At 56.3% G+C, this 18,944-nt stretch overlaps 1 protein-coding gene and 1 long non-coding RNA gene across 2 annotated transcripts in view; both read left to right on the forward strand.

Moving 5' to 3' along the window:
• MB21D2 (Mab-21 domain containing 2) overlaps positions 1 to 18,944 on the forward strand; it is a 79,438-nt gene that overhangs the window by 21,343 nt on the left and 39,151 nt on the right. The gene's annotated exons all lie outside the window — the stretch shown is intronic.
• On the forward strand, positions 9,446 to 15,392 carry LOC127558319 (uncharacterized). Its single transcript, XR_007952765.1, has 2 exons — positions 9,446 to 11,154; positions 14,716 to 15,392. It is a non-coding gene; the product is annotated as an uncharacterized LOC127558319 (long non-coding RNA).

Genomic DNA, 18,944 nt, shown 5'->3' on the forward strand with positions numbered 1-18,944 from the left:
TTCGGCAGGTGTGTCACTGAGCAGACGCGGATTAACCCCCGTGTGGAGCCCTGGCACCTGGAATTTGTGATGGAGCGCTTCCCCCGGTGGCTTAGCAACAGCTTCCGGCAGAGTCCCCCCAGGGGGCCGCTCTGGGGCGCTTCCTCCACCGGGGCAGATTAGAGCCAGTCCCTGCCTTCGAATGCCGGCGACCCTGGGCCTAAGGGACCCAGGATTCCTGGACATCCCGCTCTGCTTCCGGAGAGCCCTGATTAAGTCGGTTCACCAGTCTGTCCGGCGCGGGGTGGTAGGTTTTGGGATAGAAAGACCAGACCGGTCCTGCCTTTGGGAAGTGGGTGTTTTCCTGCAATTGCATTGGGGAGAGGCTTCTGGGCAAGATTGGGCTTTAAGGACTGGGAAGACTCCACCGGGTGAAGAGCGGGGCGGAGGACGTCCCAGGAGATCGTTCGCGGCATCCGTGGTCGGTGCGACGGGACACTGTCTGAAGGAGCCTGGCGGTTGGCACTTCTGAGGGACGGCCCTTTACCTGTTGGAGGCCTGGGATCCCGAGAGGGGCTTTGGTGTGTGGTTTTATGGGGTTTGGGTGGATCTGCAGGTTTGAGTGCATCTTTCCTTTCACGAGACAGTTTTACACACAGAGATAGACACAAAAAGGGTTTTAATTGTCCTTGGAGAGTTTTGCCTCCTCCAGTAATGTTATAGTGACGCCTTGGCCAGCGTGGCCACTGGAGCCGAGGGGATGGTTTTGGCTGGGTCCCCTTGCACTAGGGTCTCCCGATGGGGAAGGGCCTCCAGCTAACTCTTTGTGGAGCGCCTAAGAGGTCGGGCTCACCCTCGCACAGGAGGTTTTACAAGATTAGTTTTTGTTTGTCTTGGTCGTGGCCCTTCTCCTTACGGGGCCCTGTCCTTTTCCTTCTGAACCTCTGAATGAGGATTGGACACACAAACCCGTAGGTAAGTCTGTCCCCAGTGCGGTTCGGGAAGGGGATTTTCCGGGGCACCACCTTGAGTGGGACAAATGCCTTGTTGGTCTCTTTGTGGACCCGAGTGGCTAGAGCAGAGGGGCTGAAACAATTAGGAGAAGGAACGATTGGGACCGTGACGAAAACTAGGTCGTGCTGCTTCTGCCTGAGCGCCCCTTCAGCCGATGCACGGGGGGCCTCCACTGAATCCCTCGCCGAGGGCTGTGGGGGAAGGAAGCCCTAAGGGTAATAACCGGATGTGTCAGTACCAGGCTGTTTTGTGAGATAGTTGTTTTTTTTAATTTTCAGTTAATTTATTCAGTTATCGATCTGTTCATTCATCCATTGATTTGCTTGTTTAGTAATTCTGAACTTGCCATATGCTAAGACACACGAGAACAGAAGAATATTTCATATGAAACCAAGGTCTCTATCCTAGATAGCTCACATGCAAGTTCCCAAGTCATTTCCCAGCCAACTGGCTTGCTCGTCTCCCTCTGACCTGCCTTCTTTTGTCTGCTGTGCATTAAAAGCTCCATTGATCCCCTTTTTGGAGATTCCTAGCACCACTCGTCGCCATTCTCTCCCCAAAACCCAAATCTCTCTCGTGACAAATCGTACAAGGAAGAACAACAAGCTCATGCATTGTCCTCGTCTGTACGTGTTGAGCCAGCGGCTTCGTCATCCGTTCCCAGGGTCCCCCTCGGTCATTCCGGTGAGCAGAGTTTAAGTCTTTCAAGGTTTATTTTAAACACTATCCTAGCAGTTGTATAAAATGTTCTCGCTCTGCTCATTTTATGCTACACAAGTTAACACGAGAATTCTGTTTCTCTAAATCCGCCCCTTTGCTTGTTTCTTATGGTACAAAACTATTGCCTTTCATCCACACACCATGATTTGTTCAACCATCCATCCGTTGATAGTAGGTCACGACTTGCCTGCTCTTTGCAGTAATTAAGAAGAACTTCTAGAAATCTTTTTGTGCACGTGTGTCTTTCTATCATTTTTGAATCCCTTTGGGGATTCAATACCACCAGTGGTGATATTATTACCGGGTCAAAGAGTATGTGAAGTCAAGTGACTTTTTGATAGAGTTCAAAATCACTTTCTAGACTGGATGGACCAGTTCCTATTCTCTCAACAACGTGCTTGTCCTCCCGCTGCTCCTCCAAAAGGGGCATTTTTCTGTGTCGTTTTTCCCGGCCTAAGGCATGAGCTAGAACTTGATTTGTTCTAACTGATATTTTTCTTACTGGGGATTTGAAACACTTTTTAAAAAATGGTCATTGATAGCTTGTGTTTTAATTCCTTGAAAATGCCTGGTCATATGTTTTGACCGTTTTTCCTTGAGGGATGGCTTTTATGCTCATATTCCTGAGGCAGTTTCCCATAGGCCTTGGATACCAGACCTTCATCAGAAAAGCTCGCTGCACAGGTCTTTCCATTTCATTGCTAATTTTGACCGCGTTGCTTTTGCCACTGCATGTAATCAGGAAGGATCTCCACAGAGATAATAGGAAGTTTCAGTATCCGGAGAGATGGCACGAGACTTAATGGACCTTAGGGCTGGAAAAAAGGGGAAATGGCATCGAGCAGTGGTCCCAGGATCTTGAGACAGAGATGATGCTTAAGACCTGGATGGAGGAAAGAGCTTTGAAGTTAGGATGTGGATTCAGATGAGCAGCGCGTAGCCCAGTGGATAGAGCACTGGGGGTGGGGGTGGGGGGGGTCAGGAAGGCTCACTCATCTTTCCAATTTCAGATCTGGTCTCAGACACTAACTAGCTGTGTGGCCCCAGGTAAGTCACTCAGCCTGTTGACTTCAGTTTCCTGGAGAAGGAAATGGTGAAATACTCCTGTAACTTTGCCCCCAAAAGCCCTAAGTGGAGTCACAGAGAATCAGACATAATTGAAAAATGACTGAAAACTGGAACCCGAGTTCAAATCCCATCTTAGCAACTTGCTCCCTGGGAGACTTGTCCAAATTTGTCCAAGTAAGTGTATTGGTGTTTGCCCTTTTATACCAAGGAAGACCGCGTTTAGATAGTTTAGGGCTCAGAGAGCCTGGGGAACCCGTGCTCCCAAGAGCCTCACGATTTCCTCGGTTGACACGTCCATCGTGACTGTTGCCGGCCTTCCTTCTCACTGGCCCTTGGCGGGGATTCGCCCTTGCCCACGGACGGCGTGAGCGGGAGGGGAGGCAGCCGGGCGCGTGCTGGGAGGCGGCGGCCGGGCCCGCCACCGTGGAGAGCATCTTGCCTGTCTCAGGGTGAGAAGTCTGGGCTGCTGGGCCGCGGGGTGTCTGTTCAGCCTGAGGGCTGGCGCCTTTCTTCAAGGACTTTGTGTCTCTGCTTGTCTTTCAGAAGGTGAGGAAAGCCCTGGGTTTATTTTTTTGGTTGGGTTTCATGGGACTTCCCTTCAAACTGTTTTTGCATCAGGAACATGTCCTGTGTGATCTGTTTGTCCCTGAAATGCCCAGTTTCTGCCTCTGCCACATGACATTTAGCAGAGATGGTCTGTTGGAGGAACAAGAGGATTTTAAATGAGCTGATTAGCTTTGTGGCTTCCCAGTGCAGCAGGGACGGAGAAACAACGCTGCCCTTAGCCAGCGTCCTTCCAAACGGACGGCGCCATTGTGACTGCTCACCGAGATTTCATTTGTGGGAGGTTTTTTCTTTTTCTTAATCATTATTTCCAGAATTTTCATTTTCCAGCTCTGTGAATTTGTTCAATGACAGGTGATTTTAAAAAAAATTAATGTCTTATCTGGTTATAATTTCAAGGAAGAAGGCCGTTGAGTGGCTCATTCCCCGTGCACAAGAGTCGTGCCCTCTTGGGTATCAGAGTTACCCAGCCAGGGTGTGGGGGGCCCATGTACCACGTGGGCACACCGTGACAGGAGGAGGGTTTCTCTTGTCTCCCCTGGCAAGAAAGGCTACTGTAGCTGGACTGCCTTTCTACAGACGCTGTATTTAAATGAATGAATGAATGAAGCATTTATTAAGGGTTCATCGGATGCAAAGCGCTTTGTCCCTGTGCTCTGGGGAAAAAATAGAAAAGTCAGACTGGCCCTGGTGCCCAGAACTCAGTGTCGTTTGTGTCTGTGCTGTCTCCATTACAGAACAGGAGTGATCCGGGAGAGGATTTGCTTCTGTTTTGTCCCTATACTCCCATTGCCCCAGGCAGTACCGAGCACATCTTTGTCAATCATCACGGGCATGTCTGTGACCTTTAAGGTTTACAAAGTATTATCCCATCTGATCTTCGCTCCCTTAGGGGGGGCTATCATCCCCATTTTACATCTGAGGAAACTGAGGCAGATTCGAACTACAGTTGTTCTTACTCCAATCCCCCAGTATTGGACCTGCCTGAGTAGGCGCCTAATGAATGGCTATTCCTGAGCGTGAGTAGAATAACAAAAGCTTGTCTTATTCTACATTTTGGCAAAAAACCCCAATGTCCCCAAAACAAAGAAGCACATGTCAGTATGTGAGTGTGTGTGTGTGTGTGTGTGTGTGTGTTAGTATGTGAGTGTCATAGCACGCTTGTATCACCTTCCTGGCATCCTTGGGGTAATTCACCCTAGTTTTCCTCCCCAAATTTAAAGCCAGTGTGGAGGATTGTCCCAAACGTGGATGAATCCTCTGTCCCTGATTGGGACGTCAGGATTGAAAGGGACATCAGGGGACGTCACCCACTACTTGCATATTTTGCAGATAAGAACAGAGATCCAGAAAAGGGAGGCAGTTTTCTAAAGCCATTGAGGAAGTCAGTGACTGAGCCCAGATTGGGGCCCAAGGCCTTGGACTTGGGTGTTTACCTTACCCCAGCTCCCTGATCTGCCCGGATTCCCATTCACCATCATCCGTTAATGCAGCCAGTCCCCTCGGGCCCCGGTGGGCCGGTTAGCCGGAACTCAGCGCGGGTTAGTTGGGTCAGCGTGGGACCCGCCGCCGCAAAGTCCGAGCCTCCACGTGCTCCGGGTGAGTCGCCGGCTCTGTGTCCTTGGACATGTTCTGGGCTCTGGGCGGCGAGGGGGGCCGGACCTGCGCGGTCCTCGAGAGCTCATCCAGCCCGTGGCTCCAGTGGCCACACTCTGCCCTCGAGTCGCTGCCTCCGGCCATTAGCGTCAATCCTCGGGATCTCGGCGGGCTGCGAGCCGTTGCCGTCACTTGGGCTCACCTGTCAGCCGGGCGCTCGCTTCCCATTACACGAGTGACTCCAGCAGCCGAGAACAGTAACACGAAGTGAGCAGTGTGAAATTGGGTGGTCTGAGCATGGCCCTGGAGAAGAGGTGGAAGCGTGCCTTTTGTTGTAGTGGTGGTGGCTGAGGGTGTGTGTGTAAATTTGTGTGACAGTGTATGTGATTGTAACTGTGAGTGTGATTGTATAACTGTGTGTGTGTCATGTGTGTGGTACTGTGTCTCTGGGTGTGTAACAGTGTATAACACTGTGTGTTGTGTGTATGAGTTTGTGTGACTATATGTGTAAGAGTATGTGAGTGTGTAACTTTGTCAGTGTGTGTGTGCCAAAATGTGTGCATCTTTATGTGTGTAACTGTCACTGTGTGAGTGTAACAGTGGGTGTGTAATAATATGTGAGTATCATAGTGTGTGACATTGTGTGAGTGTGTGCAAGTGAATATGTGTATGTGTTTCATAGTGTATGTGCAAGTGTGTGTGTGAGTGTGAGTTATAGTGTGTGATTATGTATGAGTGTGTGAGTGTGACTGAGTGATGATGCGTGTGAGTGTGTGTGATAGTGTAGGTGTGAGTGAGATGGTCCATATGCTTATAGAGGCCATGGGATTCTTCCTTGATTTTGCTGAGTTACAATTCTTTCCTCAGGCCGATCCCTCTCCACCTTCATGAATTTTTTGCCTTCCGGTTTTTTCCAACTTTTAAATCATTTTTGTTGCTCTTAGGTCACTCCCCTCCACACCCCCATTTCTCCACCCCGCTTTCAGTGCTCAGCCCTTGTTATTTCCTTCTCTTTGTCCGATCGCCATCTTTCCAGCTTTCCTTTAATTGCTGACTTCTGTCCCTCCTATCTCGCAGTATTCAGTATTGAAATGTACTTTCAGAGAAAGGACATTGAACACTCCAAAGTCAGACAATACAAGGGGTATAAATCTCCTCTTATAGACAAGGGGCTTCGGATTCTGCAACCCTTGGTGCCGACCGCAGTGATCCCCATCCTCAGTTTGGCAGCAGATGTCACCGGGCCGCCGTAGTAGGACCAAGGACAGCGACCACTGACCTTTGGATTGATCATTCATATAAACATGATCTCATTGAAATGACAGCGCACCTCCTTATCTCGATTTAGTTCCACCAAACTCTATTAATTGCTTACTCTGTGTAGGACATCCCAAAAGGTTCTGAGTTAGAAAGATTAGAAATGACACAGTGCCCGCCTTTAAGAAACTTTCATCTTACTAGTATTTGAGGAAGAGATTTTTATCTATCTGTCTGTCTATCTGATTATACACATACACATGTGTCTATTTGTAAATATATACCCACAGATTATATGTATTTATATATATATATTACACTGATAGATCAGATTATATTACATATTTACATGCATGCATCTTCCTCTCATACTCTTTTTAAAATGATACTTTGTATAAAGCCCATCAAGTTGCAGTTGGTACATTTGAATGATTAGATGTTATTTTCATTTTTTGTTAATCACCGTGAGACCTCTTCAGAAAGATAACATCCAGTTGGTTTCTCATAGAAAACTGGTCAAGTGTCTGCTAATACTTAATTTTGACTGATGCATTTCAACTAAATATTATGAATCTTCTCCCATCCAACTACTTTTCGGATTTGCAGAAAAGCTGGAGTTTTCACTCACTTTGTATTGATGTTGGGTCTGTGCGCATGCACGCGCGCGTGCACACACACACACACACACACACACACACACTCTGCGTGCACACAGTTTTTTATGCGATTGATCTTCTATTTTCATTGTGTTAAAATTGTTTTCATCATATAAACCAGAAATGTTTGACATTCTCCTTCGTTGCCTCTGATTTAATTCTCGAAGCTTCACAATTAACTTTTATGATTGATATTGAGTGGCTTATGGTCTCTGGGCTGCTTTGAATCCCTATTATCTTGTAATTCATTCATTTTTTCCATCTTTCTATTTATTTGCCTTTCGGATGTGATTAAGGGAATCTCCACTTTGCAATAAGCTTATGCTTTCTGGATCCTTTACCCATGAGTGTTTGGTGTAGCTTTTGGACAGTAAGACATTCAGAGTCTCCTCCCCCGGTGGCTCAAAGAAACGTATGTTCTTGTGGTATCTTCCATAGTTCTCTTCCTGACGTCCTGAAATTTGGTGGCTGTCTTGGGGATGGCACTCGATGCTTTCTGCCTGTCTCTCTGGCGGCTTTTGCCATGGCAATATCCGCGGCATTTCCTGCTGGATACAAGTTCTGAAATCCATTGTGCACTTTCTGCAGACAACTAGGGGAGAATACAATTGTTCATCATGGCCCTTTTGAATTGATCTTGTTGGCGTGATTGACCATTCAGCCTGGATTTCTTGTTTGTGCAGAGGTGTTTGTACGTTATCTCCCTTATTGAACTCCTTGAGAATAGAAACTTTATTATTATTGTTGTTATTATTATTATTAATATTACCTTTCTTCGATTTCCCAGCAAAGTACAGTGGGTGCTGAACAAAAGGCTGTTGATTTGACTTGGGATTCAGTCTGTCAAACTCCAACACAGTTTTTTCAGAATTCCAGCCTAAGGAGGTCCGTTTCATTTTAAAAATCCTTTAAGAGCTCAGGAGTGTCTGGTGATCAGTTTCCTTAGGAGGTATTACAACAATTGTGGACTTTGCATCCAGTGAAGATTTTCAGTGATCCCAGCATCCTCCCCTTTCCCTCTTCATATTTCAGGCGTTCACAAGTTCTTCACTTAATTCACCTAATGAACTTTAAAGATGAATTTGTATTTTCCAAATAGTAGCCCAGCGTTCCTCAGCGCTATGTCGGAAGTGACTCGTGCTGCGGGTACCCCGACAAAAGTCGGCACGGTGCCTTGCCCTGGGTTGGCGCGGTAGCCCTGTTACAATTAGGATCCGCGGTGTAGGCGATGTGGGATGCCAGCTAAGGGCTCCATTGGGGAGCCACGGGTGGTTTTTGAGAAGGGGAGGTCCCGGTCAGGGCTGGACATTGGGAAGTGGCATCTGGTAGCGCTGGATGGAGGGGATGGCTTGGCACTAGACGGAGGGAGTTCGGAGGAGGGAAGGGAGGTCTCCTCCCCGGAGCAGCTGGAACGAGGGCTCCTTGAATTGAGATATCTCCCCACAAAGGGACCCGAGCTCCTCTAGACACGCCCTCCGTCCCCTGGGACATTTGAGGCGGGGGATCTCCTCTGCCGGAGCTCAGCAGGGACAGGTTGGGGCTCTGCTGTCCAGGGTCTTCAGCTTCCTACGGTGTCCGTGATGAGAGGGTCCCCCCGGCTCTCTGAGGGCCTGAGATTCAGGGAAGTGGGTTTCCTGATGCGTGAGATTGTGCTGCGCGGGATCATCCGCGGGCCAGAGGGGACAGAAAGAGAGAAGTCTCCGGGCCGTCTTCTCAGGAAAGCAAAGCGCGTGATGCGTGAGCCAGAGGGAAAGCCGAGTCTGTGTGTCCGGCCGGGCCGCCGGCCCTCCCTGGCTGGGCTGCTCGGATGGGGCCTGCCGGGGCCCTGCTGCCCTGGCGGACGGAGGGCTGGATGTGTTACCGGAGGCCCGGACTCCCGCCTGCCGCCGCCACGTGTGCCGAGTCGGGCCCCTGGCGGTCTCTGACTCCGGGACGCGAGCCGGCTCTCCTTTGTGTCCCGAGCCTGGGACGCTCCTCCCGATCTCTTCCTTCAGCCTCCAGTCACAGGTGATCCACACCTCTGTCCTCCCAGACGGGGTGCTCTGCAGCCGGCCCCTCAGTGCAGACCTAGCCCGGAGGCGGCCATGTTTGGGGCTCCACCAGGGGGCCGGCCGCGTAGGTCTGGGACCCCGCTCCTCGGCTGGGCTTGAAAGTCTAAGGAGGGGGGAGAAGGAGAGCTCTGTTCTGTTCTCAGAGCTGCCCCCATTCCTTACTGTGCAGACAACAAGGAGAATAGTGATAAGGGAGAGAGAGAAGGAAGGAAAAAGGGAGGGAAGGAAGTAAGGGAGTGAGTAAGGAAGGAAGGAAGGAAGAAAAAAGAAGGAAGGAGGCAGGGAGGAAGGGAAGGAGGAAGGAGAAATGGAGGAAGAATGGAAAAAAGGAAGGAAGGAAGCAGGGAGGAAGGAAAGGAGGGAAAAAGAGAGGGAAAAGAAGGAAGAAAGGAGGGAAGGAGGAAGAAATGAAAGTAGTAAAGGAGGAGGGAGGAAGGAAGGGAAAAAAGGACAGGAAGGGAGAGAGGAAGGAAGGAAGGGATGAAGGAGGGAGGGAGGAAGGAAGGAAGGAAGGAGAGAAGGAAGGAAGGAGAGAAGGAAGGAAGAAAAGAAGGAAGGAGACAGAGGAAGGGAAGGAGGGAGGAGGAAGGGAGGAAGAAAGGAAAAGGGAAAGAAGGAGGGAAAAAGCAAGGAAGAAAGGGAAGGAGGGAGTGAGGAAGAAATGGTAGAATGAAGAAGGAAGGAAGGAGAGAAGGAAGGAAGAGGGAGGGAGAGAGCAAGTATTTGGGGTCTGGATTGTTCCAGCAGACCCCGGTCAGCAGCGGCTGCCCCAATCACTTCCCCCGTGTCCTGCCAGAATGAGCGTGCCGTTATTCTGCTGGGGGGCCGGGGGTGGGAAGGGCCGAGGGAGGGGAAGCTGCAGCTGAGCCGGTCTCGGCCTTTGTTTTTCTGGGGTGCCTCCTGGTAGATTTGGGGGATCAGTGGACGCCTCCCTGCTGGGCCCGGGCATCCCTCCAGACCGTGGCTGCCCTGCTGGGACCGGCCCCCTCATGACCCTCCGGAACGGTCTTTGGGAAGCACAAAGGCTCTGGTGTCCGTTTCCCCGCCTCCGTCTCTGACTTGCCCGTTTCTCGAGCCTCGTTTAGGATCTGAACGTTCTGTCCTTGAGCGGCCTCCGTGCCCCGTGGCCGGCCCTCTGCCCCTCCTCTCTGCCCCCGCCTCCCCCTCGCGTGTGTGTCCATCTGCCTGGCCCTTGCCCGCCCCGGAGAACCCGCTGACTCGGGAGGCCAGATCCGCCCTCTCGGCGCAGGCCCGGGGCCTTGTGGGCCCGACCGGCCTGGGCGCCCTGGGCCTGACCCGCCACAGCCCCTCTTGCCCCACGGGGGGAGCGGGGCCTTTTCAGAGCGGCCTGGAGTTGAAAAGCCGAGACCGTGCCTGATAAAGGCCCTGAGCAGGAGGGCTGCCAGGGCTCGGTGTTTGGGGCATCGCAGCTGGCGTCTTCCTTCTCGTCCCCTTTTCTTCAGGGAGGAGGCCGGTCTGGGAATTCTCTCATCGGTGTCCGGCCCTAAGGGCGCCGTGCTGGGGCAGCGGGAAGTGGGGCTGGGGGGGAGGCTGCTGGGGGGGCGGCCCTGCCCTCCAGGTCACACGGCCACAGCAAAGAGTAGGGATGGGGGGGGGCAGCTCCTTTGGGCTCCTCCTCCCCCGGCCATTTAGTGCTAAATGCTCCTCCCGGACCGGGCCAAAAGCCAACGGGAAAGAGCGTGTCTGTCAGCTCAGGATTGCCAGCAGCAGCCCCCGGAGCGGCCCCAACCTAAGCAAAGCCTTAGGCTCCTCCAGGGAGCTCGGCCCTTGGATTGAGCCGCGGCAGCGGTCGCTCACCCCGTGCTGGGGCCTGGTTCTGCCCAGCCTGGAACCCTGGGCAGAGAAGAAGCCTGGTTCTCCTGGGGGCACTAAGAGGGGAGGCTGTCTCCTTTCTCTCCTGGTGCTTTTATCCATGGAAACTAGAGGGAACAGAGGTTCCAGGCTGGGTCATCTTGAGACGGGGGGAACCCTCAGGGCCCAGGGAGCAGCTGAGTACACTGAGGCCCAGAAAGGTGGCGCGCCTTCCTCACAGTCACAGCACAAAAGCCGGGCCTGAATTTGACCCTGGGACGGGCAGTCCCGGACCCAGTGTCCCTTCCGGCAGGGCCTGCTTCAGGGCTGGTTTCTCCGTGGACTCTGTGAAGGTTTCCGTAGCACTGGGGCTCGGCCTGCCTTCTGTCGCTATTGTTCTTCCTGTGTCCCCCTCCAGGCGCCCCCAATATGGAGAAGTAAGTGCCCGCGTCCCACTGAACTACGTTCCCCTTTCCTGTCCCTTAAGCCAGGTGGATCAGGGGGCCTGGAGTCAGAGGCTCGGCTTCCTGAGCCCCAGTTCCTGGCTGTGTGACCAGACAGGCCACTTAGGCCTCTGTGTCTCACTTTCCAACTCTGTGATGAGCTGCAGCAGGAAATGGCCGGCTCCTCCGGGGTCTCTGCCGTCAGCCGGCCACCTGCCCCCCTTGGGAGAGCTGGTGGGCCGTGGGTGAGGGAGACGGGGCTTGCCTGTGGTCCCGCCTCCGCTTTGTCCCAGGGACCTGCTGGATAGGTTTAGAGATGGAGGGAGGGAGGCTTAGGACGAGTCCGCTCCTAGCTTCCTGCACTGTACTGGGGGGAGAGTGAGAGCTCGGGGCCCTGTCCCTCTCGTCCGGCCCCTTGTTCCTCCGGCAGCTGGCTCTGCCTTTGCTCGGCGATTCCGGGCAGCTCACGGGGCACTGCCATCCCCGGGCGCTGCCATCTCCGGGCGCTGCCATCCCCGGGCGCTGAAGTCACCCCTTCAGGAGGCTGCCGTCGGCTCGGCCGCCTGGATGACTCGGTTTGTGGCCCGTCACGCCACGTCCCTGCCCAGCCTCGCGTTCGGTGATGGCGGACGTCTCTGTTGGATTGGTGACCACCAGCCTGGGCCGGGACGGACGGGGCCGCGCTCAGGGGAGCTGTCGGATGCTGTGACGGGGGACGGGGCTTTCTTTGCCTTTGTCCAGGCCCGGGGACCGCTGGATGTGGATGCTCAGTGAGTGCCAGAGCTGGCAGGAGGAGGAACAATCATGGCTCTGCGGCCTCCAGAGTCGCTGCACAAATAATCCCAGGCTCAGTCGGCCAGGACAGAGGGATGCACCAGTTGGTGTCGATCCCCAGGGCGTCCCCATCGTGTGGTGAGAAGTGGGCACGTGGCCATAGAGGGTCAGACCTTATTCTACAATAACAGATGAGGCAAAAAAGGACGGTCCCCGACGTGGTCCCCCCAAGCTCAGTGTGTGACAACGGGCAAAGCCGTGACTTCCAACCCCTGAGATGGTAACGACAGAACAGAAGCTAATTTTCCCTGGTTCCTCTTCATGGAGAACTCTCCATACCAGTGGCCCCCCAAAAGCAAAGCAACAGTTATAACCCTTAACCCTGGGGTCGAGTGCAACGCGGACCATCCGGATGAGGGCCCGAGGATGGAGAGATAGAAACAACGTTGGGGTGGAAGTTAGCTAGAGACGCCCAGCCAGGTGGAGGAGCGGGATGATCAGTTAGGCAGCAGAAAGCCCGGCTGCCGGAGCAGCGGGAAATGGCGACTCTGAGCATCTGTTGGGAATTTTCTCCGTTCAGTTCCCGGCGCCCAGCCCTCTGCTTTGTCTTTCTCGGTAATTTCATCATTAAAACGGGGGGGAAGCAGTGACGAGGACTGTTCTTGGGGTTCTCATTTGGCTGGATAAGGAGACGCCGATGAACCAAGCGACAGGAACCTTTGGGAAGACAGTCAGTGTTAAGGAACGGTTCAAGAGCTGTCGTGGGAAAATCTGGCAGGAGGATCTAGAGAGCAGGTTTTAAAGGCTTAGAGAACACGTCGGGCAGACGCTCCAAGATTGTGGAGGGAAACGCAGCTCAAGATGAAATTTTTATGTCAGAAATATAAATGATTCCAATGAAAAAGGAGGGAGGGTCCTAACAAGATCAGTGCGTCTGCCCAAGGAACTCGCTGACCAACTCAGGTAAAGGACGATGTGTGAGGAAGACGGAACGATGGCGGGGAAGCCGAGGGGGCCGCTTCATCGTGCTTGCTGCAGCATCTTTATCAGTTCTATGAATCCGATGGTACTAGAAGGAGCATGAAACGATCATGGCAGCTGATAGAACTGGGAACTGAGAAGATCTCAGTAACCAAGGTTACAAGATGAAACTTAAGAGGGATCCGTTTCGCATCCTCTGCCTATATAAAATCGGCCGGATCCAGGCAAATGGGGAATTCCTCATGGATATGCCAGAGGAATTCGTGCGGGGGGAAAAGAGCTGGTGATCCTGGTGGCCGTAAGCCAGCCAGTTTGATTAGAACGGAGGGTTTGTGACAGGGAATAGCAAGGAATGGGGTGAGAAAGGGAGGAAGGCGGGGGAGGGCGGGATGTGAGACTGGCTTTTGTAAGTTTGTGCTGGAGGCCACGAGGAGCCTCTTCTGATTTTAAACGAGAGACACGTGAGGTTGGCTCGGCTTTGTCAGGCTCTGTACAGGACAGATTGGACGGGGAAGCCTGAAGCAGTGAGAGCAAGGGGGGGCTGCAGAAGGCAGGGGATGTGGGGATGGGGACGGGGTACAAGGGAGGACGATATGCTTCCTCTGTTAGGAAGTGCGGCCTTCTCTGTGAATGGCTTGGCCATCCCTGCTACAGAAGCTTGCTTTTTGTTCCCAACCAAGAAAATTCACCGGAAGCTTCTCAGTCCTGAGGATCAAGACGTGATCCGCCTTTGAGGTTTCTGACTGAAGGAAACTCAGATTTTGGGGAGCTTTGGCCTGTATTTGTGCCAACAAAGCCTTCTTTCTGGTAGGAAAAACCCGGACCGGCAGCTGGGCCGGCCTCGGGGGCACCGCTCGGATGAGTGTGGCTCTCCACCACCGCCGCCGCCTCACTCAGGTTCATCTTCTTTCATTTGGACCCGGGTGGATCTGTTGAAGCCTGTTCTGATTGTCCGAGAACTGAGCCCCTGAATTTCCAGACTGGAGTCTGTTTCCCGAGGATGGGGATGGGACGGGACCTGAGGCCAGGAAGGAGATGTGTTCTCCCGCTGCGCTTTGCATCCCGGCACCCGGGGCCGAGTTAATGGGACGAGTTAAGGGCCTCTTGCAGCAGAGGAGGGGGGACCGGCCGGTCCTCACACTCCTGTTCTGTTCCTCCTAGCCGAGGTCGGTGAGTGGGCCCGGACCAATCACGGCTAAGTATCAACTTCCTTACCCAGAAAACGGGGAGCTCTTCCCTCCCGAGTGTAATGGTGTGAAGCCCTCAGCCCCCCGTGGAATGCTGTGAGTGCTTGTGGGTTGTTGAGTCGTGGAACACTGAGTGACCGCTGTGCACCGGCCCTGGGAATACAGAGGCCAAGGGCCGACCCCCGGGGAAGGAGACGGACCCAGAGAGTCGGCAGGCGGTGGGGGTGGGGTGGGGGGGGTTGGCCCAAGAGGCAGCAGGTGCGGGGGGGAGGGGGGGGGAGATGACTACGTGGGTGAGTGAACATCGGGAAGCGCTCACCTGTGCTAGTGCTGAGCACACAGGGAGAGAAGGAGGATGCTCTTTGCTGGGAAGGGGCCCCCATTCTAAGGGGGGAGACGCAGGTCGGGAAAGCCCTGGATTCAGGGCTGGAGAGCTGGCCCGGATCGGCCTTGGGCTGCAGCCGGACGGTCCCGGGCCCCTGCTGCGACCTTGGTTCTCGCTTACTGTAAGGGGACTGAGCCACCCTCTCCCTCGGCCTCAGGGAGGCCCCCTTGTCCTGGGTGCACACACACTTTCCCCTGACTCTGGTTCTCTTCCTCCTCCTCTCCACAGCCTGAGGTCCCTCTTCAGCCTCTGGGCGGGCCCTCAGTGAGACCTTCTCTCCGCCCGCTTCATCCACCTGCTTTTCCTGGCCTGTCCCGGCCGCTGGGCGGCTCCTCCTGAGCCTGAGGCCGACGTGGGCAGCGGTTCCACTCGCGGTGACAATTGTTTTGAAAAGTTTCCCTCCCCCACGGGTCTCCCCTGAGGAGGCCTGGGGCAGCTTGGCTCGGGGGCTCTCCCTCCAGGCCCATTGGGCGCTGACCCTGTGCCTCGGGGCTCTGTGGGGGATGCTGTGCCCGCTCCGGAGAACGTGCAGGGACTTTCTCTTCGGTAACAGTCACTGTCCTTCGCTGTCATTTGGCCACAAAGACAAACGTTTGCTGAGTAAGCAAAGAGCAGAGAAGGAGCGACCCCGGCACTGACCGTCCCGCTTCCGTGTGAGATCTGTGTGAAGCGTCCGTGTCCTTTCCTCTGTCCCACTCACGGCCTCGAGGACTGGTCAGATAGGTCAGGGGTCAGGCTGTAGCCTTACAACATTTCTCATTGTTTCCTTCCGGCTGTGATTCCTTCCTCTTTATTCTTTCAGTTCAGTGGCGGAATTGTCCTGTATGTGTGTATAGACGCAGATCCGTGTATGTGTACCTGTGCACGGGGATGCACACACGCGGTTACATGACGTGTCAATCTCACGCCCACCTGCGCTGCTTGTTCTCATACACCCGTGTCCGTGTCCGCAGGCACAGCGCGTGACATAGAACCCGCCCGGGTTCCACAGGGGGTGGGTACGCACATGTGCGTGTACACGGCAGGTGAGGAGGCACACACTCACGCTGCTGATCCAGCAGGGACTTGGGCCTTGACAACCGCGCCTCCCAGTCAGTTAAACTGAGTCCCTTCCCTTTCCCCCCTTTCTTGGGGCCGTGGCCAGTCCCCTGCCCGGTGCCCCTGCCCGGCGCCCCTGCCCAGTCCCCTGCCCGGCCCCCCTGCCCGGCCCCCCTGCCGGGTCCCCCTGCCCGGTGCCCCTGCCCAGCCCCCCTGCCGGGTCCCCCTGCCCGGTGCCCCTGCCCAGCCCCCCTGCCCGGCCCCCCTGCCCGGCGCCCCTGCCCAGCCCCCCTGCCCGGCCCCCCTGCCCGGCCCCCCTGCCCGGCCCCCCTGCCCGCGCCCCTGCCCGGCCCCCCTGCCCGGCGCCCCTGCCCAGCCCCCCTGCCCGGCCCCCCTGCCCGGGGCCCTCCCATCCCTTCTCTTGGAGTTACGGGACCTGTAAGGAGGGGCCGGTGACCCCCAGACTCAGGCGGGCCCTTCGGGGTCCTCATTGTCCCACATTTTTCTGCCTCCAACGGGAACAAGCTACAGATTTTTTGGGGGGGGCTTCTCGGCCGCATTGGTCCCGAGCCCTGCCCGAGGGGACGACCAGAGGACGGGGAGTGACTTTCCCGTTGCCTTTGGCGCAGGGGCCGGAGCTGAATTTGGAGTCCTAGGCCCCGGGTTCTAATGTCCGCGGTTGCTCCCTTAACTCCTTGGGCCTCGGGGGACCAGGGGCGGCTCCTTCGTGCGCCTCTCCCGAGGCCCGGCCTTATTTTGGGCTGATCCCCGACGTCTCCGGGAGTCCTTGCAGGGGCCGTGTCCTTCCTTCCGGGCCGTGGGCGTCGGGGGCCGCCCAGGACCGAGCGTGGCGGGAGCCCCTCGGGAAACCTAGGGGAGGGGGCGCTCGCCGCTGGGCTCGGAGCTCGGCCCCTTCCCGGGGGCGCCCTTGACCTCATTAAGTGCCGCCCGACGGCGCCGCGGGGAAGGGCCGGCAGCCTGTGCCCGCCGGGCCGGGCAGAGATGCCCCGGCGCCTCCCTCCGAGGCCCCCTCCCCGCCGCCCCCTCAGTTAGCCGCAGCTGACGGCGCGGATCGGAAGGCCGGCCTTCGCTCTCCTGACGGCGCCCCCTCCCGGCTTTATTATCCCCCTCCCACCTGCGGCTCCCGGCCATCTGGCGCACGGGCGCGCGCACCCACCCCCGCGTGCGGGAGTGGAGTCGGGGAAGGAGGAAGCGGCGGCCTTTCGGGAAAGTGAATGTTACGTCACTGGGGGAGGGGAAGAGTATCCTGGGGGGGGCGGGTCAGTGATGGGAGAGGGGGGGAGGGGAAGAGTATCCTGGGGGGGGCGGGTCAGTGATGGGGGAGGGGGAGGGGAAGAGTATCCTGGCGGGGGCGGGTCAGTGATGGGAGAGGGGGGGAGGGGAAGAGTATCCTGGGGGGGGCGGGTCAGTGATGGGGGAGGGGGAGGGGAAGAGTATCCTGGCGGGGGCGGGTCAGTGGGGAGTGGGGGGGGCTCCAGAGCCTTCCCTCTGGGACGGAGGAGGCAGTGTTTCCTGGGTCTTCCTCCGGGCTCAGCCGTCAGGGATCCCGTTTCCTTTGGGGGACGCTTTCCTTGTCTCCCCGGTTTCCTGAGGCTCTTCCCAAATGCGGGGATCTTGGGGAGGGGCGCCCAGCAGCTCCATGTACCACGTGCCTCCCCCCTCCTGCCCCATAACCAGGTGAAAGTCGGTCCTGATTCCGGCTCAGGGGCGCACGGGGCTGAGCAGGGTCTCTGGTCATTTGGTCAGGGCCGTTTCGGTGTCTCGTGCATTGTAGGTTCCCCCCAGTCCCAGAAGGGCTTCTCTTCCCCCTGGGCGCCCACACGCTCTCTTCCATTCCTGAGACTTGGATGCGGGTTTGTTAATTTGGCAAAGCCCCTGGCAGCGCCCAGTGTGCCAGGGACAGTGCCCAGTGTGCTGGTGGTGGTGCCAGTGTGCCAAGGGCAGCGCCCAGTGTGCTGGTGGTGGTGCCAGTGTGCCAGGGGCAGTGCCCAGTGTGCCGGTGGTGGTGCCAGTGTGCCAGGGGCAGTGCCCAGTGTGCCAGCAGCAGCACGGGTTGGTGGTGCCGCGGGGCACCCGGTGCCAGTCGTGGGGCAGTGTTGCTCAGTCAGATGTTGTCCTCGTTGCTCGAAGCGACAGCCTCTGCTGGGGCCACGGCCCAGGGTGTCCAGCTGTGGCTGGGCCGGGGGCTGCGGGCTCTAGCACGGTGGGGAACGAGGGTCCACGTAACATTACGTTTACTTGGAGACAGACGTGGCCTCGCGGCACTTTGAGCTAAATCTGGAGGTTCCGTGAAGTCTGGGTCAGGTCGTGGCTCCAAAGCGGGGGCGGCCTTGCGGCCCCTGCCTGGGCTCTCCCCCGACGGCTGCGGCCGTTGTTTCACCACGTTGACCGCGTGGCCGAGCTCGGCCAGCTGGAGCCCGTGGGGGCCCGAGGTCCGGGGCCCCCTGAAAGTCGCCTTCGCGCGCACTTCCAGCACTGACCCCGTGGCTTTTCTCCCTGGTCTCCCCCGGGCCCCGGCCCTGAAGGCCAGAGGAGAAGTTCTGCTTTGAGTGTGGGGACCCCCTCGGGGGCTGGGAGTCCGTAACCCTGGGTAATGCTTCTGCTCCGTCCGGGGCCTTTGTGCTGCTGCCGTCGCTGTGGCTCGGTCCAGGGTTTGACAGTTAATCTGGGGGTCGCAGAGGCTGAGAGCGAGGGAGCGAGCTCAGTGGCCGCTCGAGCTTGGGGGGTTACAGGTCAGCCCCATGGCCCGAGCCTGGGAATGATGGGTTAGGAGTAAATGCCAGGGCTGGGGCTGGTGTGGGCGGGCAGGGAGGGTCAGACCCGTCCTTCTGACTCCCCCGTGGACAGGCCGGGAGGGGGCGCCACCCCGCGGGGTCATGGGGCGTGTGGAAGCTGAAGCTGGACCGAGGCAGGGACCACTTGTTTGAACCAGTCGACACCGTTCTGTCAGTCTGGGGGGCCTGATTGTCTCTGAGGCAGCTCTGAGACGTCCAGCCTTCTTGGGGTCCGTTCTGCTCCTCTGTCTCCACTTCTACAGGCGTAAAATGAATAAAACGCCCTTTTTTCCTCGGTGGGAAGGGAAACCGTTTCTTTTCCCAGCCCCGAGTACGTGCGTCGGGATCCCCGTGGTTCGGGAGCCAAGCTGGGAGAGAAGGAACCAGGAGAAGCGCAGGGCGGAGGAGCCGCCTTTGGGTTAGGCCCAAGAAAGCTCGAAAAGGAAGAAGAATGAAGGGCTGAGTGTCCGGGCTTGGGAGGGACAAACAAAGGCCCGGCCCTTCCCCAGGACTGAGGGTCATGGTCCCAGGCCAGGCTCCTTGGACAAAGGAGGATCCTCTGGTGTTGCCCCCCCCCCCCCCTTGTTCCAGGGGCTGACCTCCACTTCCAGAGCTTCCCCAGGC

This window comes from Antechinus flavipes, chromosome 3, assembly GCF_016432865.1.
Source record: "Antechinus flavipes isolate AdamAnt ecotype Samford, QLD, Australia chromosome 3, AdamAnt_v2, whole genome shotgun sequence".
In the NCBI taxonomy this organism is placed as follows: Eukaryota; Metazoa; Chordata; class Mammalia; order Dasyuromorphia; family Dasyuridae; genus Antechinus; species Antechinus flavipes.